The following is a 12,377-nucleotide window of genomic DNA, read 5'->3' as shown; positions in this document are numbered from 1 at the left end:
CATGATTTCAGTCTTCAGGCAGTGTCTAAGTTCTCTCAACTGTTATGTATCTCAAGAATATTTAGCGCTACAGGTCTTGATCTCAGGGTTGTGAGTTCAAGCCCCATGTTGGGCTCCACGCTGGGTGTGGAGCCTACTTAAAAAAAAGAAAAATATTCAGCTCTAAAATTCTAGAACACTCGTGGAAAGAAGGGGGCAAGATCAATCAGAGACACTTTTGTGGAGGAAATAGGCAGGTATTGTGCCTGGAAAGATGGGAGTCGAGGGAACAATAAAACAATATGGCAGGAACACAGGAATTCTTTCCCTCCCTTCCTTCCTTCCTTCCTTCCTTCCTTCCTTCCTTCCTTCCTTCCTTCCTCAAATACATGTTTGTTATTTAGTGCCTCTCCCTCCATGCCCCCTCACCACAACATACACACATAAGTCTTGCTGGTTCAGCCTTCTAACTATTTCTTCAGTCATCCAGTTTCCTCTCTCCTGTGCCACCACCCGCCTTTGATCTAGAAGACTGGATCCGCTTCCTTACTGGTTTCCCTTTCATCTATTTTGGCCTCCTTCCAACCAGTTTTCTATTCCATAGCCAGAGAAAGCTTTGAAAATTGCAAATCTAAGCTTGTCACTCCCCTTTATAAAACCTTTCAAGTTTCCTCTGACTCTTAGGATAAAGTTCAGACTCCTTAACCCGGCCTACAAGGCTTTGCATTATTGACTTCATCCTGTCTTCCCAGCCTCCTCTCATACCGCATCGTTATCTTTTCAACCCCTTAGCTTTCTATGCTAAGAAACGTTGGCCTTTCAGTTCTACTTTAGGCCAAGCAACCTTATGCTCTGGGCTTTTGCATGTTGCTCTTTGCTTGGAGTGTCTTCCCTCCCTCCCAGTTTGTCTTTCAAGTTCCAGCTGAAATGGTAATAATAGCTAGCGTTTATTAAGCAACTACCATGTGCCAGCATTGTTCTTGATGCTTTCTGTGTATTATGTTATTTAATCCTCAGTATAACTTCATGAGGTAGATACTGTTGTTAGCTCCACTTTATTATTTATTTATTATTTTCTTTTTCGTGTTTATTTATTCTTTTTTTTTTTTTTAATTTTTTTTTTTCCCGTTTATTTATTTTTGGGACAGAGACAGAGCATGAACGGGGGAGGGGCAGAGAGAGAGGGAGACACAGAATCGGAAGCAGGCTCCAGACTCTGAGCTGTCAGCACAGAGCCCGATGCCGGGCTCGAACCCACGTAATTGTGAGATCTTGACCTGAGCCGAAGTCGGATGCTCAACCGACTCAGCCACCCAGGCGCCCCAGCTCCACTTTATAAATGAGGAAAGGGAGGTTAAGTAACCTGCTCAAGATTTGAGTCAGGATTTGAACCCAGACTGGGCACGTGAATTACTGCTGCACTGTACATAAACAGCACTGTTGGAGAAAACTATTTTTTAATCCCACAGATTTAGGTTCCTCTGTCGCTCATCTATCTTGTAGCTAGGTATACTTGTCCTTAATAGTACTTAAAATGATCATAATTAATCAGCTGTGGCATTATGCATTTCATGAATTCCATGGAATTCTAAGCTCACTGTATTTATAGTCCCTCGCACAGTGCCTGGGACACAAGACATGCTCATTACATATTTGTTACATGAATAAGTATTTTATATACCTGAATGTAAAGTAGTGTTTTATTTATTATTTATTTTTTAATTTTATTCTGAAAATAATTTTGCAGGAAAGAAGTTGCCTTATATCTTGTGTTCTTACAAAGTCTTTTATAGCCCGTGGTGCCTGTTTTATATATTTCGTTTTGAATCAAAATACTGTTTGGGGAAGATGCAGACTGAAATGACCTTAGTCGATGCTGGTTCTCCAAGCTTACAGAGATCACCGTATGGAATTACTTAAAAGGGAGGTGAGGGGCGCCTGGGTGGCTCAGTCGGTTGAGCGTCCGACTTCGGCTCAGGTCATGATTTCACAGTCTGTGGGTTCTAGCCCCGCATCAGGCTCTGTGCTGACCGCTTGCTCAGAGCCTGGAGCCTGCTTCAGATTCTGTGTGTCCGCTCTCTGCCCCTCCCCCGCTCACGCTTTGTCTCACTCTGTTTCTCAAAAATAAATAAATGTAAAAAAATAAATAAATAAATAAAAAAAGGGAGGCAAAAAACGTTAACACGGATTTAAGGAATTATTCTGGCTTTAGGACCTCACAGTTTCAAGTGTTAGATCTTGTTGGAGTAAGCCTTTTATTTTTAAAAAAAATTTTTTTTTAACATTTATTTATTTTTGAGACAGACAGAGAGAGAGCATGAACAGGGGAGGGTCAGAGGAAGAGGGAGACATAGAATCTGAAACAGGCTTCAGGCTCTGAGCTGTCAGCACAGAGCCCGACGCAGGGCTCGAACCCACAGATCGCAAGATCGTGACCTGAGCTGAAGTTGGACGCTTAACCCACTGAGCCACCCAGGCGCCCCGGAGTAAGCCTTTTAAAAAGCAGCAGAGGGGCACCTGGGTGGCTCAGTCGGTTGAGCGTCCGACTTCAGCTTAGGTCATGATCTCGCAGGTGTGGGTTCGAGCCCTGTGTCGGGCTCTGTGCTGACAGCTCAGAGCCTGGAGCCTGCTTCAGATTCGTCTCTCTCTCTCTCTCTCTCTCTTTCTCTCTCTGCCCCTCCCCAGCTCTCACTCTGTCTCTCAAAAATAAATGAATGTTAAAAAAAATTAAAAAGCAGAAAGGTTATATTGTGGATATCAGGAATAGATAAGCATAGCATGAATTTAAAAAAACCCACTGTCCTCAAATAATTTGGATATATGTGAGGATGGTGTGATCTGTAAATTGGGCCAGCTGATGATAAAATTGGCTTGAATGATGATGAAAGTACTGATAATTTGAATGAAATTGTATTATAAAGTTCGAGGGAAAAAGCATTACCTCTATTTCATATGTGATTTTTTTTTTTTTAACGTTTATTTATTTTTGAGACAGAGAGAGACAGAGCATGAACGGGGGAGGGGCAGAGAGAGAAGGGACATAGAATCGGAAACAGGCTCCAGGCTCTGAGCCATCAGCCCAGAGCCCGATGCGGGGCTCGAACTCACGGACCGAGAGATCGTGACCTGAGCTGAAGTCGGACGCTTAACCGACTGCGCCACCCAGGCGCCCCTCATATGTGATTTTAAATGTGTTGCTAAATAATATTAGATAGTGTATGTTCACTAAATTAGTACTGCTTAAAGTAGACAGTTGACTATTTCATATATATGAGGTTGACCAAAAACTATTTTTTTAGTTCTTCCTTTTGGGAAAATAAGGCACTGCCTTATTTTGCAATACATTTTATTAAGTGTTGTTTATTAGGTACTAGCAGACACAAAGATGGGCTGATATGAATTTGGTGTATATACAAAACAAGAGGAAACTAGCTGGGCTGAAACAAATGGTTATATATTAGGATTAGTTCATTTATTCAATGATCTCACAATTATTAAGCCTCTCCCCCAGGCCAGCGATTTTTCTTGTTGCTCGGAATAAATCAGAGATGAGACAGGTAATTCCAGCCCTAGGATAGTTCACGTAATAAAATGATTGGGAGATATGTTTGGAGTACTAAAGTGAGGCTGGGTTTCTGAAGGCCTCATGACTGAAGACTAGAGATTTGGATTTGATATGAAAGGATTAGAGAGTCCTGCTGCATTTTGCCCAAAGGAATGACAAGAAAAGATGATGTTTTATAAAAATTAGTCTGGGGTGGCATCCAGGATGGATCAGAGTGGGAAGACACTGAAGGTTAAGGATACAAAAGAGTTATTATAAGGACCTGGACAAGAGATAGTGAGGAACCAATAGAATGCCCTAAAATAAGGACCACCTTAAAGCGGTCCAGATTTGTGGTGCAATAAATGGGAATCAGATTTGAGCTCCCCAAACCCATGTATCATGTAGTCTGTCATCAGAACTTGGCGTTCATCTTATAAACATTTGAGGGGCCACTCTGTAGCCATTCTGCTAGGTTCTAGGAAAATAAGGGCAAATAAGAGGTAGGTCTTTCCCTCAAGAAGTTCAAAAGTTTAGCAGTGAAGATTGGCGTTTGAAAGTTACTGTGCTATCATGTGATAGGTGCTGTAACAGAGAAATATGTTCAGGGCACAGTGAGAGTTAAAGGAAGGAGTAATCATTGATAAAATCTGGTGGTGGGGGACAGAGCATCCAGATGAAGAGAAGTCACGCTGGAACTAGATCATGGAAGGTAAATTGGAGATTGCCTGGCAGACAAGCACCGGAAGGAAGGGCTTTGTGAAAAGAAGGAACAGCATGTCCAAAGATAGGAAAGATTGAAATTTCAGGAAAAGAGAAATCTCTTTTGCTAGTGGAAATACTCACTGCAGTGATTTGCCAATCTTAGATACTAATTCATTAAGTTTGACAGGCTGCCTTTGGCAGGTTATTCATCCCAAGGCACTAAAAAAAATATCCCAGAATGAAAGAGTTTTAATAACCAGTGCTTAATACAATTTTATGATATTCTTTCAGAATCTGAACAAGATGAAAACTTCTTAATTACATTTTTTTCTTATGTGTTAAAAAGGTTGGGAAGCCTGGCTGTCTGTCAAAGAGCATGTGCCTCTTGATCTCTGGGTCATGGGTTCGAGCCCCATCTTGGGTGGGGATTACTAAAAAAAAAAAAAAAATTAATATTTTAAAAGGAAGAGAACAAGGAATACTATAACGTACACTTACATATCCACCACCTAAAATGAATAAATAATATCATACCTACTTTTTCCCAAGTCCCATTTCCCTCCCTTCCTGGGCATCCCCTTTGTATCAGTCCACTTTTAACACTTTGAATATATATATTATAATATATATACTTATATATTAAATATAAATTACATGAATTATATATGAGCATATGTATATTCAATATGGATTACATATATATATTTGAATATATATGCATATGAATATATACTATATGAGTTTTTTTAATGTTTTAAAAATTCATATACAGGGTCACCTGGGTGGCTGAGCTGGTTAAGCATCTGATTCTTTAAATGTTTATTTAGTTTCGAGAGAGACAGAGAGAGGCAGAGCACAAGCAGGGGAGGGGCAGAAAGAGAGGGAGACACAGAATCTGTAGCAGACTCCAGTCTCTGCGCTGTCATACAGAGCCCAACGCGGGGCTCAAACCCACAAACCGTGAGATCATGACTTGAGCTGAAGTAGGATGCTTAACCAGCTGAGCCACCCAGGCACCCCTAAGCATCTGACTCTTGATCTCAGCTCAGGTCTTGATCTCAGGGTCATGAGTTCAAATCCTGTGTTGGGCTCCATGCTGGACACGAAGCCTACTTAATAAATCAATATTCATATACAGTTGACCCTTGAACAACATGGGTTTGCACAGCACAGCCCCTGTTTGAACTTACTCAAAAAGTGCTAATTAAAATGTGGATGATTGTTGATTTTAGTGGAACAGCATTCCATTAAGGTCAAGAACATGTCCTGAGTTGCCTTTGTACCATGTTGTTGGGTCTTTGATAGGAGTAGTGCTGGTTTGGGGATTTAATTTTTTTTAGAGAAAGGAACACAAGTACATTGTAAAAAAAAAACTTTAACTTTTCCCTGTGTATTCTTTTTTGAGACTCACAGCATTACTTGTAAAATTTTTATTTTGAAATATACAATACAGAAAATTATTTTCAGGTTATTGAGGTATAAATAACGTCACTATTACTTTTTAAATATTATGAAGAAAGACAACCAAAGAGACTACCTACCCCCCCAGACTGTGTGTACAAAAAACCGTTTCTATAGATATTTTTCTATGTGAAAAATCATATGGGCTTTTTATAAATACTGTTTCTAACACAATTCTATATTTGTAAATTAATTTATAATGTGAACTGGGACACAATGCAGGTCCACTCCCACTTATATGCAGATTTTTTTCAATAAATACAGTACGGGACTATAAATGTATTTTCTCTTCTTTGTGATTTTCCAAATAATATTTTCTTCCCTCTAGCACACTTTATTGTAAGTATACAGGATATAATACATAGAACATACAAAATATGTATTAATTGACTATGTTATTGGTAAGGCTTCTGGTCAATAGTTAAGTCTGGGGGGAGTCAAAAGTTATACATGGATTTTTTAAATTTTTTTTAATGTTTATTTATTTTTGACAGAGAGAGAGAGAGAGAGAGACAGAGCATGAGTGGGAGAGGGGCAGAGAGCGAGGGAGACACAGAATCTGAAGCAAGCTCCAGGCTCTGAGCTGTCAGCACAGAGCCCGATGAGGGGCTCGAACTCACAGACCGCGAGACCATGACCTGAGCTGAAGTCAGATGCTGAACTGACTGAGCCACCCAGGCGCCCCGATATACATGGATTTTTGACCGCGTGAGGGATCAATACCCCAACCCCTGTGTTGTTCAAAGGTCAACTGTAATTGGTTTCATGTGGCATTTATTTTTATTTCCCTCAAATTTGCTTTCAGAATTCATCCATGTAGACCAAGTTCATTAATTTTAGCTGCTGTGTGGTGTTCCATCTCATGAATGCACTCCAATTTGTTATTCTGTTTGTTACTGATAAACATTTATGTTGTTTTCAATGTTTCATTATTACAAACACTGCCTTGTAGGGGAACATCCTTGAACAGGCTTCCTTGTTCTTGTGTATGAGAGTTCCTCTTAAGCAGTGTTTTCAGAGTAGTTTTTTTTTTTAACCATAACTCATAGTAAGAATACAATTTATGGGGCACCTGGGTGACTTAGTCCGTTAAGCATCGAACTTCGGCTCCCGTCATGATCTCACAGCTCATGAGTTCAAGCCTGCATCAGGCTCTGCGCTGACAGTGTGCACATGCTGTCTCAAAAATAAATGAACAATTTAAAAAATGCATTTTATACCAAGACTCATTTAATATACAAAATAAAAGTTTAGTGAAATAATACTTACTTAGGCTATCTGTACTCTATTTACTATTCTATTCCATTTTTGTGAAATGCTGGACACGACTAACTAAAACAATTTCATGACCCACTAATGGACTGATAAACCCTGTTCCAAGGCAGCAGACTTTCTGGATCGGAGGATATATGCATTTTCAACTTGAGTAAATATTGCCCTGTTGCTCTCCAAAGTGGTTGTATCAGTTTTACAGGATATGCAAGTCCTAGTTTCTCACCAACACTTAAAATGGTCAGACTTTTAGATTATTGCTAATCCAGTAGATGTGCGATGAAACTCTTTGTCAGTTTACTTTGCGTTTTCCCGGATACTGGAGAGGTAGAATAGATTTTTATATGTACCATTGTTTGAATGTCTTCTGGTAATTGTCTATTCATACCTTATGTCTATCTTCCCACTGGGTTGTTTATCTTCTTTTTTATTATTATTGGTTTATAGGAAGCCTTTACAGATGCTAAATACCAATCTTTTTCTGATATGCATGTACATTGCAGATACCTTCTCCCTATCTCCCCATCCGTTACTTGTATTTTGACCTTGTTTAAAATACTTTTAGAGGGGCTGCCAGCTGGCTCAGTTGGTGGAGCATGTCACTCTTCATCTCAGGATCATGAGTTCAAGCCCCACATTGGGTGTGGAACCTACAAAAAAAATTATTTATATATATATATATATATATATACACACACATATATACATATATATATTTGTATATGAGTTTTTAGTATTTGTTACAGTCAGCTTTATCAAAACTGGCTATTATAACTTCTGCTTTTTCATAATTTGGCTTTTTAAATTCTATCTTAGGATCATAAAGATATTTATATTTTTTCAGATGATTTTGAAGGTTTTATTTCATTTTGTTTTACCATTTCAGGTCTTTAATTCACCTGGAGTTTATTTTTGCCTGTTCTTTTTCTGTCTTCTGAAGCTTGCGGGGCTCACCGTTTGACTCCAGCACCTTTCTCATTCCAGTCATTGTTTTCTGGCACTCTAGGTGTCTTACCCCCTCCTCCAAGTCTTTCTCTTAGCAAGAACAGAATGAGGATATAAATGACCTCCAGGCTTAGAAAAGTATCGGTTTGAAGGCCTGTAAGGAAGAAGCAAGCGGCAAAAATGAGGTCAAGAGGGTCATCGGGAGGAAACTCCGCGAAAGATGACGTGCAAGGATGGTTCCTCCTTCAGACCAGGAACCTGAGGATCCTGGAAGAAGAAGTGTGTCTACAGGGAGAAAGAAGAGTGTCTCAGAGGGCTGGCCCTGAAGGAGAAGCTTCTGACAGGCTCCTCATGTCCTACTCTTGAAGCCCTTCGGCATCTACCGTATCTACTTTTTAATTTTACCTCTTGTTTCTACTTGCAAGCCCTGTGAGCTTCTTCCATCTTGCACTAGAAAACTGTGAAACTAAGGCATGTAAGAGACCCACAGAAGTTTTTGGTGGATCTGAGATTAAAACATAGGTCTCTTGGCCATCAAATGGAAAGGGTTCGGGTGGAGTCCAGTGGAAACCAGTTTGTGAGAGGAGACTTGTAAAAGAGGAGGTTAGCATTCCAGAGGAGCAGCAGTCCAAAATTATAACAGGTAGCCTTTGATTTCCAGTGTAATCACTGCAGTCATAATCATCATCAAAAAGCCTTTATGAGTGCCTGTTGGTAATGAGCAATTAAGGTAGACACTGAGCTACATTTAGAATATGTTTTTCCTGAACATGGTCTAAGAATTCATACTCTATGAAAATGAATATAAACAGATAAGCAAAGGACCTATCCATCTGACAATTAAAAGTAGGCCAATCTAGCTACTGGAGGTAGTAAAGAACATCAAACATGCCAGAAGTAGTGCAATTTAAGGATAAGGGCATCACTGGATGAAAAACAGTGCCAAGTCGGGATGGGTTATAGGGGTTCCAAGGTCAGGGAAACTGTCACCAATCAATTAGGGAGGGCGGGTCTCTTGCTTTCTGACTTCTCTCACTCCCTTCCACCCTTCACACACACGTACCCCACCCCAAGCTTTTCTCTTTCAGGTGACATAACCCTTGCTAAGGATTGAGATCAGAGGAATTTTTCCTTTGTGTTAGTCCTTGGCTTTGGATAAGGGACCTTTACCCAGCAGCAGCAGGAACCACCCTCAGGAGCCACTTTGTGCCGCCTGGCACGTCCACGGCAATTAGAGCAAAAGGACAGAGGTAAGAAAATCCCTAGAAGGAAATTCTCCCCACCCAGCTTTAGTTGGGTCACCCAGGATCTCTGTCCCATCAGTCTTGGTATTCACTGTGCTGCATGGCTCGTTATCCCACCAGCACCATTTAGTGAGCTTCCGCTGGGTTCAGTTTCTATTGGGCAAAGGAAGTCCCTGCCTCAAGTCTAGGCACCTGTGCACACTCAACAAGATTCATAAATATCTTACTTAGAAGAATCAATAGTAGAAAGACTTTACGGATTTTGCAGTTAAAATTTTTTTAACGTTTATTTATTATTGAGAGACAGAGAGACACAGAGCATGAGCAGGGGAGGGGAGGGGCAGAGAGGGGGAAGACAAGAATCCGAAGCAGGCTTCAGGCTTCAAGCTGTCAGCACAGAGCCCTATGCGGGGCCCGAACCCACAAACCGCGAGATCATGACCTGAGCTGAAGTCGGACGCTTAACCGACTGAACCACCCAGGCGCCCCAGGATTTTGCAGTTTAGTATCACTGCCCTAAAAGTCATCGATTTGGGGCGCCTGGGTGGCGCAGTCGGTTAAGCGTCCGACTTCAGCCAGGTCACGATCTCACGGTCCGTGAGTTCGAGCCCCGCGTCAGGCTCTGGGCTGATGGCTCAGAGCCTGGAGCCTGTTTCCGATTCTGTGTCTCCCTCTCTCTCTGCCCTTCCCCCGTTCATGCTCTGTCTCTCTCTGTCCCAAAATAAATAAACGTTGAAAAAAAAAAATTAAAAAAAAAAAAGTCATCGATTTAATGTAGAAAAATAATTAACATGATCACATACACATGCAAATATGTGTTAATAAGTGTACATGTATTGCTCCAGGGGGAAGTTATTGGCTCTGTCTCAGGATCTTTGCACTTGCTGGTCCCTCTGCCTGGAAGTTCTTTCCCAGATGCTAATCATGTAGTTTGCTTTCTCACTCTGGTCAGATTTCTGCTTCAAAGTCACCCAGTGACGTCTTCTCTAACCATCCTTTGTCAAATAATCCTTACCTCTCACCTCTGGCTCTTGCTGCTCCTTACCTTACCTTTCAAATTTATTTTTTAATGTTTATTCATTTTTGAGACAGAGAGAGACAGGGCATGAACGGGGGAGGGTCAGAGAGAGAGGGAGACACAGAATCCGAAGCAGGCTCCAGGCTCTGAGCTGTCAGCACAGAGCCCGATGCGGGGCTTGAACTCACGGACTGTGAGATCATGACCTGAGCCGAAGTCAGATGCTTAACCGACTGAGCCACTCAGGCGCCCCTCAAATTTATTTTTTAATAGAATTTATTACTTTCTCACTTATATTTATTGACTTGTTTATTATTGGTCTCCCCCACCACAGAATGTAAGTTCTCTGAGAGCAGGACATTTGTATATCTTGATCATTACAATATTCCAGTGCCTTGAACAGCATTTGCACATAGTAGATCCTCGGTGCTATATTTATTAAATAAATGAAATGAAATGGAACAAACATTCCTCTGCTGTTCTATGATGAAGCTAAACAGAAGGAACCATGAAGTCTTTCTAAACTAATCCTATTCAGCTTTAGAAACTTGGTCATTCTGAATCTCTGTCATTCTGAATCTCTGACCCCTGGAGAAGACTCCCTACCAATCTCGTTTTCAGTTCAGATGACTCCAGTAGGGCTGACCACACCCCCTAGCTCTAATGGTCAGCTTGTGTCCCAGGCACCCCTGGGCACTGTTTTCAGCTTGGGACTTGGTTCATGACCCAAGCTAGGTTATCAGACAGAGCCCTCCCCAACACTTTTGCTGGAACAATAGGGAAAGAGATACTCCAAGCTGTGAGGATCACATTGGCCCAGAGCAGATGGTGGCCATTGTTCCCCCATGCAAGGAGAACTTGCTTGAGAATAAAATCATTCTAGGATGGATACAGAGTCTAGAGAGAGAGAGAGAGAGAGTTAGATAAAGACAGGTGGACAGTAGCTTGGCAATATTATCTGAGTCCTCAGATCCAGCCCTGCTTCAAGCTAGATGTGCCATTGGATTTCCCACTTATGTGAATGATTCAGTTCCCTTTGAGCACACCAGTCTGAATGGGTTTCTGGGTGTCACTGACCATCAAAAAACAAAATGAAAATCACACCTCGTGCCCATTTAGCTGTATAATTTTTGCCCCATCAGTTTTCACTTTTTTACTGAATGACACATGCAGGTTTTTTTTTTTTTTTTTTTAATTTTTTTTTTCAACGTTTATTTATTTTTGGGACAGAGAGAGACAGAGCATGAACGGGGGAGGGGCAGAGAGAGAGGGAGACACAGAATCAGAAACAGGCTCCAGGCTCTGAGCCATCAGCCCAGAGCCCGATGCGGGGCTCGAACTCACGGACCGCGAGATCGTGACCTGGCTGAAGTCGGTCGCTTAACCGACTGCGCCACCCAGGCGCCCCCACATGCAGGTTTTTATCTAAAACTTTTGAACATTTTTATAGTTTACAAAGTAATCTCGTGTGTATGTAAAATTTAATTTTAATACAGTTATGTGAGGCGGGGTATATGTTGTTCTTTTAATTGGTTAAAACTGAAGCTCAAGAAATCAAGCAATTCATTCAGCATCACACAGTGAACAGCAGAGCGAGAACTCTAATGTGGGTCTTCTGGTGCTAAATCCAAGGCCTGGTCTATAGTTTTCCATCTGCTTTCTTAAGTATTTGTAGAATTTCTTCATGAATTTATTTATTTTTTGTCTCTCTTAACAGAGGAGAAGCTCACTTAATAGGACCTTGCTGTCTGCCTTGAGTCCCTCTTTTAATTCCTAGGGCAGCTTTCTGGAATGAGTGAGGTTCAGGAGTAGGGGGTTGGCTCTCACTGATCGTAAGGTTAGAGTTGGTCAGATCTGCTTTCTGTCATCAAGGAGCTTGTAATCAGCTGACTGAAATAATGCATATGTATTAAAGTGGTGCTTTTCCACCTTTTTTTGACTGCTATGGTAAGAAGCCACACACACATCATTAAAGTTTTACAAAGCAATACCTACCTTAGTACTTATAACATTCTTTGATATTTCCTATTTCATTAAAAAAATTTTTTTTAATGTTTACTTATTCTTGAGGTGGGGGGCGGGGGGGACAGACAGAGAGGGAGACACAGACTCCGAAGCAGGCTCCAGGCTCTGAGCTGTCAGCACAGAGCCTGACGCGGGGCTTGAACTCACAAACCGTAAGATCATGACCTGAGCCAAAGTCAGACAC

General features: G+C 41.2%; 1 protein-coding gene across 6 annotated transcripts in view; it reads left to right on the top strand.

Moving 5' to 3' along the window:
• The window catches only part of SLC11A2 (solute carrier family 11 member 2), a 52,616-nt gene that overhangs the window by 1,499 nt on the left and 38,740 nt on the right, over positions 1 to 12,377 (top strand). For 3 of the 6 annotated variants that reach the window (XM_045465142.1, XM_045465140.1, XM_045465145.1), the window contains exons 2-3: positions 7,848 to 8,549; positions 8,995 to 9,156. The gene's annotated coding sequence lies outside the window, so the exon portion shown is untranslated. The remainder of the gene's footprint in view (positions 1 to 7,847; positions 8,550 to 8,994; positions 9,157 to 12,377) is intronic. The other 3 variants (XM_045465144.1, XM_045465143.1, XM_045465141.1) reach the window with 3 other exon arrangements.

This window comes from Leopardus geoffroyi, chromosome B4, assembly GCF_018350155.1.
Source record: "Leopardus geoffroyi isolate Oge1 chromosome B4, O.geoffroyi_Oge1_pat1.0, whole genome shotgun sequence".
Taxonomy (NCBI): Eukaryota; Metazoa; Chordata; class Mammalia; order Carnivora; family Felidae; genus Leopardus; species Leopardus geoffroyi.
The sequence above is the reverse complement of the archived record's forward strand: the minus strand, read 5'-3'. Positions and strand labels throughout refer to the sequence as shown.